Source organism: Chelonoidis abingdonii, chromosome 2 (genome assembly GCF_003597395.2).
Source record: "Chelonoidis abingdonii isolate Lonesome George chromosome 2, CheloAbing_2.0, whole genome shotgun sequence".
Lineage (NCBI taxonomy): Eukaryota > Metazoa > Chordata > Testudines > Testudinidae > Chelonoidis > Chelonoidis abingdonii.
The window spans coordinates 194,838,373-194,850,690 of NC_133770.1; positions in this window are offsets into that span (position 1 = coordinate 194,838,373).

Below are 12,318 nucleotides of genomic sequence, written 5' to 3' on the forward strand. Positions count from 1 at the left end.
GCTCTGGTTAGTCAGTGCATAAAAACAGAAGAGTAACCACTGCAGTGTGAAGGGCTAGCTGCTCTGAATATGTACCTAGGGTCTGTGTTGGGTTCATACCTGGGGCTTCTCACTCTTCCCTTCAGTCCTGCCACCTGGGCTACACTTCTATTTTTAGCACACTAGCTCTGGTAGAGCTAGTGCAGCTATGTCTCCTGGAAATGGCACCTCCAACCCCAGTGTAAATATACAGACAATCGTTTCACGTCTTTTTTCAGCACAGATGCCATACCATGGCAAGGGTGCCGCCCACTCAGCTCAGCTCACTGACACTGTCACTATTGTGTCCTGGGTGCTTCTTGGCTGCTGCTGGCAACAGACGGTACAATAGGACTGCAAACCATCATCATCGTCATACACTGCTTCTGCTGCAATTCTGCTTTCCTGCTCTTCTTCAGACACCATACCACAGCAAGGGTGCAGCCTGCTCAGCTCAGCTCACCGACACTGCTGCTGTTGTGTCTTGGGTGCTGCTGGCAGCAGACAGTGCAGTAGGTTTGCAAACCATTGTCATCCCCTGCTTCCACTGCAACTCTGCTCTCCTGCTGTTGTAAATTAGCTCAGTCTCAATTAAGTAAATGATGACTGACCGCAATAGAGTAAATAAGCTCAGTAATCCACCTCTTCCACTGCAACTCTGCTCTCCTGCTCTCCTAGTGCCATGAATCCACCTTGCAGGTCATCTCATTGTTCGGTATAAATATCTATTCTTGTGGCATCCATCATCATCCACCAATTCCGCTGCAACTCTTTTTTCCTGCTCTCCTTCAGACGCAATACCACGGCAAGCATGGAGCCATCTCAGCTCACTGCTGCTGTTGTGAGCATTGTAAACACCTCATGCATTATCCTGCAGTATGTGCAGAACCAGAACCTGGAAAAGCAGGCAAAGAGGCTATGACAGCGCAATTACAATTGTGATGAGGACATGGACACAGACTTCTCTCAAAGCACGGCCCCTGGCAATTTGGAAATCATGGTGGTAATGGGGAAGGTTCATACTGTGTAACGCTGATTCTGGGCCAGGGAAACAAGCAGAGACTGGTGGGACCACATAGTGTTGTAGATCTGAGATGATTCCTGGTGGCAGCGAAATTTTCATATGCGTAAGGGCACTTTCATGGAACTTTGTGACTTGCTTTCCCCTGCCCTGAAGCACAAGAATACCAAGATGAGAGCAGCCCTCACAGTTGAGAAGCGAGTGGAGATAGCCCTTGGAAGCTTGCAATGCCAGACAGCTACCAGGCAGTCAGGAATCAATTTGGAATGGGTAAATCTACTGTGGGGGCTGCTGTGATCCAAGTACCCAACGCAATCACTGAGCTACTGCTATCAAGGATAGTTACTCTGGGAAATGTGCAGCTCAGTGTGGATGGCTTTGCTGCAGTGGGATTCCCTAACTGTGGTGGGGCAATAGAACTCATATCCCTATCTTGGTACCGGACCACCTTGGCAGCCAGTACATAAACCACAAGGGGTACTTTTCAATGGTGCTGCAAGCACTGGTGGATCACAAGGGACGTTTCACACTTGCATCTTCAGAAAGTCTGGTCTGTTTGAACAGCTGCAGGAAGGGACTTCCCAGACCAGAAAATAATTGTTGGGGACATTGAAATGCCTACAGTTATCCTTGGGGACCCAACCTACTCCTTAAAGCCATGGATCATAAAGCCATATGCAGGCACCCTGGACAGTAGTAAGGAGCTGCTCAACTATAGGCTAAGCAACTGCAGAATGGTGGTAGAATGTGCATTAGGATGTTTAAAAGCATGCTGGTGCAGTTTACTGACTCGGTTAGACCTCAGCGAAACCAATATTCCAATTGTTATTGCCGCTTGCTGTGTGCTCCACAATATCTGTGAGAGTAAGGAGGAGACATTTATGGCGGGGTGGGATGTTGAGGCAAATTGTCTGGCCACTGATTACGTGCATCCAGACACCAGGGTGATTAGAAGAGCACAGCAGAGCACATTGTGACACTTCTGTTTGTTTCTCCTTGATGAAAACCTGGCCCCTTGGTTCACTCTACTTCCCTGTAAGCCAACTGCCCTCCCCAACTTCAATCACCTCTTGCAGAGGCAATAAAGTCATGATTGTTTCAAAATAATGCATTCTTTATTAATTAATCACAAAAATAGGGGGATAACTGCCAAGGTAGCCCAGGAGGGGTGGGTGAGGAGGGAAGCACCGGGTGAGGTGGTGGAAGAGAGTAGGAGGGAAGGACAAGGCCACACTGCACTTTAAAACTGATTGAATGCCAACCTTCTGTTGCTTGGGCAGTCCTCTGGGGTGGAGTGATTGAGTGGCTGGAGCCCCCCGCCCGCCACCACCCACGTTCTTGGGCGTCTGAGTGAGGAGACTATGGAACTTGGGGAAGAGGGCAGGCAGTTACACTGGGGCTGCAGCAGCAATCTGTGCTCCTGCTGCATTTCCTGTAGCTCCACCAGATGCCAGAGCATATTGGTTTGATCCCCTAGTAGCCTCAGCATTGCATCCTGTCTCCTCTCATCACGCTGCCGCAACCTCTTCTGTTGCTCCCACCAGCTCTCATTTTGTTTGTCCTTCCTGTCCTCATGTTCATTTTCTGTTTTCTTGGACTCTGACATTGTTTGCCTCCATGCATTCTGCTGAGCTCTTTCAGTACAGAAGACTGCATGAGCTCACAGAACATTTCATTGTGAGTACATTGTTTTCACCTTCTTATCTGCGTTAGCCTCTGGGACGGAGATGATGGGGAAGTGTTGAAACATTTGCAGCTGCAGGAGGAAAAAAGGGAGAGTAGTATTTAAAAAGACACATTTTAGAGAACAATGGGTAGGCTCTTTCACAGTGAACCAAGCTGTTAACATTACATAGCACACGTGCTTTTGGTACAAGGTCACATTTTGCCTCTTATATTGAGAGCCTGTCAGTTTGGTGTGAGAGATCACACATGCAGGGCAGGGAAACAGAATTTGGCTTGCAGGCAGCTATTGTAAGCCACAGTCTTCCGGCTTCTTCACCCTTCAGAACATGTGGTAATGGTTTCAAATAGTAGCGCCGTCCTTTCCCATAGCAAGCACCAGTTGGGTTGGCCATTTAAAAGGAGGGGCAGTACTGGCCACAAATGCATCCCAAGTCTTCAGGACAAATTGATCATTAAACACACTTGCTTTTAAACCATGCATTATATTTACAAAAGTACAGTCACCAGAGGTGCCTTCTTTGCCTTCATGGTCTGTGAGCCCAGGTTGGGAGGATATTGGCTCCAGGGTGATAAACAGTTCCTGGCTGTCAGGGAGAATGGTTTCTCCGATTGTATGCTGTGCACTATGCTCCTTCTCCTCTATCTCCTCATTCCCAAAATCCTTATCTGTTGCGCGAGACTCCCCCCTTACAGGTGTCCAAGGACAGGGGTGAATAGTGGTGGGAGCCCCCCCAGAACTGCCTGCAGCTCATCATAGAAGCAGCCTGTCTGGGGCTCTGACCCGGAGCGGCCATTTGCCTCTTTGGCTTTTTGGTAGGCTTGCCCGAGCTCCTTAATTTTCACGCGGCACTACTGCAGGTCCCTGTTGTAGCCTCCGTCCATCATGCCCTTAGAGATTTTTTCAAATGTTTTGGCATTTCATCTTTTGGAATGGAGTTCTGTTAGCATTGATTCATCTCCTCAAACAGTGATCCGATCCAGTACCTCCTGTTCTGTCCATGCTGGAGCTGTTTTGCAAATCTGGGACTGCATGGTAACCTGTGCTGATGAGCTCCTCATGGTCACCCATGCTGATCAGTTCACCACGCTGGCCAAACAGAAAATAAAATTCAAAAGTTCCTGGGGATTTTTCCTGTCTACCTGGCCAGAGCATCTGAGTTGAGAGTGCTGTCCAGAGTGGTCACAATGGAGCACTCTGGGATAGCTCCTGGAGGTCAATACCATTGAATTGCATCCACACTACCCCAAATTCGACCCATCAATGTCAATTTCAGTGCTAATTCCCTCATCGGGGAGGAGTACAGAAATCGATTTTAAAAGCCCTTTATGTCGACAAAAATGGCTTCGTCATGTGGACGGGTCCAGGGTTAAATCGATCTAACGCTGTTACATTTGACCTAAATGCATAATGTAGACCAGGTCCAAGTGTCCATTCATCTATCTTGCAATACTAGTAGTAGTGCTAGAATCGTGGTCTTTTCCTGTTCCTAGACCGTGTTACCAACTTTCATGATATTTGTTTCTTTTCTAAAAGCCCTAGATCCTGGAATCATGCGATTAGGTCAGAATCTCACTTTTCATTTAAAAAAAAAAGTTTTTAGCCTTTGTGACTGAGGAGAAAAGTTTGAAAACGTGGCCCTTAAAGATTGTAACACCATGAAACGTAAAGAACTGAAAATATTATTTTTAAAAACCTCATGATTTTTAAGCCAATTCCGTTATTTTTGGTGGCTTAACTCTTCTATTCTATTTAGGGTCTTATGCTGCACTCATCATAGTAGTATCTGAGTGCCTTCCAGTAGTTCATGAAGCAATGTGACTAACATCTGTTATGTGTTTGTTCTCTCATCCTCTCCCCAGGATGTGGAGTGTTTTGTTTTGTAATTTTTTTTATGTTTATGTTAGCTAACACCTTTGTGTTGCTAGTGAGTGCTGTTGAAAAAACATACTGTACTTTTTATTGGTAGGAGGAATTTTAAGAAAAAACATTTTCATGTAGACTATAGACCACCTTCTTCTTCTTCTTCGGAGTGCAAATCCAATTAGGAGAGGTCACCCCCCCTCCCAACACCAGGAGGAGATCTTGATGGGGCCTTTGTCCATGCCCTTGAGCAGGGACATTTGAAAGCAGGGCCAAATGCAGGCGTGTTCAGCTGCTGGTGAACTAGGTGGTCAGGACAACTGGATCATTCCCCTACTACTAAGGGAAAGTGAGGTGTTTGCAAGGCTGCACTTATGTGGACCTGAGAGGATGTGGTCTTTGCCAGGTAACCCAGCTGACTCAGGCACATCCACAGTAGTGTTGTTACATTAGTGGACTCCAAAGTATCATGGTGTTATTGTAAAAGAAAAGACAACCTTTATAACTGATGCTTGGAATTATTGTATTAATTGATTGGGCCAATTTCTTAATTCCTTTCTCAGGCAAAACTCCAGCTGAAGTAAATGAGACTGTAAGGACTGAATAGAAAATGAGTGGTGATCTGAAAATTTGGTCAATTAGCTTACTTGAAATTGAGATGATTTTTTTAAAAATATTTCTGAGGTTTTTTTTCCTTTCCTTCCCCCTTTTCTTCTTCACCTTCTACTGGAGTGCTATATAGTATCACCAGCCTACTCACTGTACGAACCCAGATCAGCAGAAATAACATCCTACCTAAAGTCTGGGGTTTGGTGGTCCTTTTACCAGTGAACCAATACACATTTTCCTTAAAAGATTCTAACGTTCCTACTAGATCTGTCGTCTGTTGAAAATATCACTGACACCTCTGAGACTAACAAGGTCAAGTGCTTTAAGATGGAAGCCTTTTGTACTGATGAACAGTTGAAGGGTGTGACATATGTTTTAGGACCCTAGCAGCTGGTTCAGTGAGAGCCTCTTGGGTCTCTTTTAATGTTAAATCCATGCCCAGCTACTTCAGCTCTGAATGGAAATAGCAGTATGTTAACATTCATCCAAACCATTGTGTCTGTCATTAACTCAGCCCTTTTACTGTAGTTACATGGCACAGCTCAGCTGACATATCACCTGTTCTCCCACCTAACGAAACAGTAGGGCAGGTTATGCATCAGTGCAGCATTTAAATGCCACTTGACTGAAAACTACTGATTACTCCACATGTTTTATGTCTCCATTTTTTTAATTCTCCTGAATGCCAGCTGATCACAGTTGTTTTTCGTTGCTGTAAGTTTCTGTCTTCTAAAAAAAAAATGTGTAGAAAGTGTTTTATAAGCTGATGTTCACTAAATGTGTTAGAAATAAGTATAATACAAATAAAACTAACACGTCTGTACATTTGGGCTCTTTCCAGGAACAAATCTGCCCCTGAGCTGCCCAAGCACCCAGAAGGTCACATTCCTCCCACGGGGCCAGGATCAGAAGGTATAGAATAAATTCAGCTATGAACACCCACCCCCACTGATAAAAGTTTTGGAGCCACTGGTCAGGAACAAGGGAGATTTCCTCCTTCCCCTTCTCTTGCAGTCCTCAGTATTTAACCTGATACTTTAATAAGTGCTTTGGGATCCTTAAGGATGAACGATGCTATATAGATGGGAGATGTATTAATAAAATCCCCAACTGCAGTTCAGCTGCAAATGGGAGCTACTCCAGCTCCAGGCTGGAGTAACTCTGCTAGGCAACCACAGATGGTGTGACAGATGATCTCAGCAGCCCATCCATTTTTTCCGTGTAAATTAAAACAAAAAAAAACGTTAAAAAGCTATCTTGGCAAGCTAGAGATTTCAAGGGCCTTAAGTTCATCCTCAGGGCTTGCTTTGGTCCCTTTACTGCTAGTCCTTGTCAGAAAGTTTTATACCTGAATCCAGTGGGGGAAAGTATGCGTATGCCAGACATTTGGTTCCACCTTGCCATCAACAGTAGGGGGGAGAGAGGTGAACGTGTGACAAATACATGTCTTTCTGACTGACAACAAAAATAGACCTGTCATCCAAAGAAGAGCCCAATAATTTTGGGCTCCTTTAAAATTTTACCCACAACTAGTGAAATAATCAGTCAACCTAACCATCCTGCTCCATGTTAAGATGCTGAGAATTTCGTGAACCTAATGAGTATAATATCCTGGTAATTGTTCTCAAAACCCTAATTGTTATACACCTCTGCCTCGATATAATGCACCCGATATAACACGATTTCGGATATAATGTGGTAAAGCAGTGCTCCGGGGGAACGGACGTGCGCACTCCGGTGGATCAAAGCAAGTTCGATATAACGCGGTTTCACCTATAACAAGGTAAGATTTTTTGGCTCCCGAGGACAGTGTTATATTGAGGTAGAGGTATATATGGCAATCTGATCATTGGAGGTTAGACAGTATGTCCAAAAAAAGAACATGTAGTGGAGAAGTAGGATTTAATTCTACAGATGCAGAAACTGTGAGCAAATTTAGCCTCTAGCATTGAATGTCTCCATGTCACCTGATATTCAGGAACAGCAGGTTCTGATTATTATTTATAATGAACCCTTTATTTATACAGTGCTGTGTGATATGTGTACTGTGGTCAACAAGTACAAGGCTCCTGCTCCAAAGAGATTACAGTCTAAAGAAACAAAATGTATAGAAGGAGGTACTATACAATACAGCAGGGATATGGTCATAGAAGCTTAACTGCTTCTCTTAAAAAAAGTTGGCTTATAGGAGTTGAGAAAGACAGGTTCGTTGCACCTGAATGGGAAGCTCCTCTGTATGTGTAGTGGGACATAAAAGGTCATGAATAGTCAAAAGACTCAGAAGGCAAGAAGCGCTGGTATAACACAAAGAGCAGAAGAAGGAATAAAGGCAGACGAGCACAAAATAGTGCTGGGTTTACAATTACAGAAGCAAGAAGAGTTCCGATTCATGGTAAAATTGTTGAAAACAATTGGCAAGAGATACTCCCTGATGTTGTATGTAGGGGTGCTGACAGTTTACTCCTTCTGTGGATAAGGAGACTTTTATAAGATGCCCATAAGAAAGGAATAGGTTACTGAGCTAAGCTATGTATCTGGAAGCGTTTGGAACCTATAGTCCGAATGGGATCATACTACTGCTCAAAAACCTGCAGGTCTTTCATCAAGTCTTATTTGTGGAAGAAATCCTGAAAGGTACTGAGCACTCAGGATGTGATCCAGGCAAGTGGAATGCCAACTGGCCCTAGTCATTGGTGGGTGGGACTGAACTTACCTCTGAAGCTTAGTGCATGAGCCTCTACTGCATGAGCTAAAAGCCAGATGGCTGTAAAGCAGACTTATTAACCTCCCTCTCTCTAAGTGGTCTCGGGGCCAGTAGATGGAACAGAACACCACACCCAGGAGGTATGTGGGTTATACAAGCACCTATGCATGTGGGTAGCTTTTGCAGGATCCTGGCCTAGGCTGAGTTGCCACAAATAGAAGCTCTGTATAAAGCTATCACAGGTAGCAGAAGATATTTTTATAAGTAGTCATTCATTCAATGAAGTATGATACTATATCATTTCTAAGAGTAAATGTCATTGTTTAAAATTAATTGTTTTACTGAGTATCTCTTAACAAAAAATTAATAAAAATAAAAATAAATAAATTGAAGGGGCTATAATGTTCCATAGTACTACATAGTCCCCTGTATGAGTACAGTCTTCTATTGAAACTTCGTCTATTAAAACCTCTTTGAAACTTACAGAATGGCCGAAGTAAAACTCTAGAGCACCAACACAAGGAAACACTTGAGCAAATGCTTGCCTTCAAGCATATGAGTAGTCCCTTTGCCTTCAATACAATTACCCATAGTGATCGCACTTGCTGGGCCAGAGCCTAGTTGCATACCTCATGTCTTCCAGTGGACATCAACTCCATTAAACATTCACTTTCAAAACACAGCTTTCCTTGTTAAAAAACAATATCATTATATTCTATCCCAAACTAGTGACTTGCCAGAGCAGATACTGGCTATGTTCTCAAAGAAAATTTCGCATTGTAATAAAAATAAAATAAAGATTAATGTAGTGAAAGATTTCTTTGTTTATGGATTTTGCCTTTTTCTTTTCTATTTACTACCTTTTCCCAAAAAAATTGAAATGAGGATGAGACATGTTTACAATTTTGTGCCATTTTTCTTGGAGATGAGGATCCATTAATAAAGTTTAGACTCATTCAGACTTTAAAAATAGGACACGTACAATTATTGTTGCCTCACAATCTGCTTCCATGATAGTTTGTCCTTGAAATCAGTGGGACAGCTCCACATGAATGGAGTAGTTCTCCAGACTAGCACTTCGTTAATTCAATGATGTGAGATCAGAGTCAGGCCCATATAGCCTAAACCATTTGAAACCAAAGCACCAAAGTTTCTTTGTAGCTACAGCACTTATTACTGATTTTAATATCATCAAAGGTTATGCTCCAGTTGTGTTTATTGGTTTACATTGCATAGTTTTATTTGCAAAGCACTTTGAGATGCACAGTGTATGCAATTAATTGTATGGAATAAATTATAAAAAGAATCTGTTTTATGTACTAGTATCTGCTAGTATCAAGAAAATACTCCACATCAACAGCCTTGACGCAATTTCATTCTCACCTTCCAATGGTGATGCCTCTAACTAGTCGAATTATCCATTCAACATATTCAGTGTCATGGCCTATACATCATAGTCACATTTAATATCATATGTCAGAGGGTTAACAGCAGGTAGGGATTTTATCCATGTTTGGACATAAGTAAGAAATTTTGTCAATTTATGGGCTTCCAGAAAACTTTGATATGCTGTTAATGGAACAGTCTTAAGTCTTAGTTAAGGTACTGTACTAGAGAAAGGAAAACAGGCCTATATATCAATAATATGTGAACCCCAGAAGGCTTGGTTCATATTATTATTAGAAAGTTTAGACAGAATTAGATCTGAATTGTCCAAACATCTCTAGTTTGCAAAAGTGGGCTCTACATCTCTTAATAATAAGCTATCTCACAAGATTTTCAGTATTTCTTGACTGTAGTTGGGCCAGAAATACACTAAGAACGGTTACTCTGATGGTACTGTACAATTCAACTCTTAGGCCATGGATAGGAAATGCAGAAGAGTGTGATAATGATTTAGGATTAGCTCAACATTTCTAGCCCATGAAAGCTTATGTCCAAATAAATTTGTTAGTTTCTAAGGTGGCACAAAGACTCCTCATTGTTTTTGCTGATACAGGCTAACATGGCTACCACTCTGAAACTGGTCAATTCTTAGTTTCTCCAAACTTATTCAGCCTATACTACTGGTAATACATTGCCATTGCCAATTGGTGAGCCATAGATAATGGACAATTATTTGTTTTATTTTTAGTGGAAAGTTTTTTGGAGCATTTATGATAGAAATGAGACTTTGTGGGGTTTGTTTTTTCCTTACTATTGTTACAAAAGGCAAAACTATGTTAAATGTCTGACTTTGTTAGCTCTGTTGTGCATAAGGCCATTATGGCAGACAATATTTTGCCCTTGTTAGAACAAAAGTATTGGAGAGATCAGGGGTGACCTAGAATGAAGAACTGCTCAGTTCAATAATAAGAGCATATCTCCACCTACACAACTCATCAGCAGGACACCAAGAGACAACACAGCACATCAGTGAAACACCAAATCCAAAGCTGATTTAAATCAATGGGAGTCTTTCCATTGACTTAAGTGGGCTTTGGATCAGGCCACAAAACAGCATTATTACATTATCAGAACAAATTCTTATTGATCAATCACAGCCTGAGGGAACGTGGCACTGGATTAGAAAGATTTTGAAAGAGCTATTGTTTCATAGAAAATAATCCTTTCACTAGATTTACATATACCAGAAATATTACATTTTTTGTTTTCTATATTAAAGAAGTTTTCTAGAGTGTAGGCTAAATTTAAGATAATGGTACTCTCTGGTTTCTGGCCTAAAGAAGGTGTAGTATAGAACTGGGAGGACAGCTTCTAATTTGGATAATCTCAGGTGACGTTTTTTACCCTTATGACAGTAACCATCCTTCCCCCCCACCCCCACCCCAAAAGTCAGTCTGTTGCAGATTTAGGTGTCAATCCTAAACTACACCCTACTGTAGACATCTGACAGAAGAGAACCATTTATGGTTTCCTGGTCATGGGGCTGCTCTAAATTACACCCAGCTAGCCAGGGCTACAAGGGCCATTTGTCAAATGGAGATTGCCAGAGCACAGCAGCACTACAGCCTTGTTCTCTCCTGTCTGCAGTGCCATCTACACTGGAGATGGTGATGTTGATGCTATATCTACTGTGAGCCAGCAAGGGGGATCTATCTGCTTTGCACTCTCTTTGCACCAGGGAAGCAGGGCTCAGAATTTGAATCTGCCATCTTCCAATAGATGGTTAGAGCATGCTGATAGGAAATCAGACATTAAAGATAAAGCAACCCTATCATTCATGGACTTTATAAATAAAGTTCTACTTCCAACAGAATAGACGTTGGAAAGGGTCTGATTTTTATAACTGAGTTGAATCACACTGATGTCTCTAGAGTATGTTTATTATTTTTCTGATGGAGTAAATAATGGGATCACATTACTTACAGATCATTGCTGCAGGCAATTGGTCCAGAATATAATACTTTTCTTTGGCAGGTAATGTGCTGTCTCCATAGAACAGACTATTTTCAGTCATCTTTTTTATTCTTCAATTTTAAACATTATCTCAAATTTTCATATTTTGACTATTCCCATTTTCTTCATTTATATAATTGTTGTTTCTTAATGCTTATGGAGCAATTTTCAGTTTCAAAGTATTTTACAAATATTAACTAACCCTAACAACAGCCTATGGTTAAATGTTGGCTCAATTTTACAGAAGGGGAAACTGAGGCACAGAGGTAACACGACTTGCCCAAGGTTACAAAGGGTGTTATTGTAACAGCTATGGTTACAGGTGGGATAATGTAATGACATGAATCACATTTCCCCTGCCATTTATCCAGGCTCAGATCCACATACTGATGGTCTCATTCACACATGGGTCTAGAAAGCAGGATCTGGCCCGCAACTTTTGTTTAACCACCATTACCAAATTTATCGTGTAAACCTACAACATTTAGCAAGATATCTTGCACTAACTCCATTTTGAAATGGTGACTTTTCAAACCTGCCTTCATGTCTGGGATGGAAACATGCTCCAATGTCAGAGTGAGTAGTTACATTCTCATATATGCTTAATTTTCTGTGCATTATAAAGCAGTTATACTGATAGTTTAATAATAAGATTTTAGGAAGATCAGCATTTCAAGAGGCCACCAATGAAGAAAAACAATGGGATTTTTTAAGATAGTTTTCCATTTAATTTTAATATTTGACCATTATCTGTAGAGATCAATTAAAGTTTGTTCAAAGACAAGTATACAGTATATATATGGAAGTCTCTAGACACTGGATTCAGATTATTGTGTGTAGCACAATATCCTGTGTATATGGATAGAATCAAGGGTTGAATGAGTATAATACAGTTACTGAAAAATTTTCTGGTGAATCTCATGAAATTTTATATGGTAATTTCATACGTACCATCAATCACTAGAGTTAGTTGCAATTTTTCATTCAAAAGGTTTTTTCACTGAAAAATGTCTTTTTTGT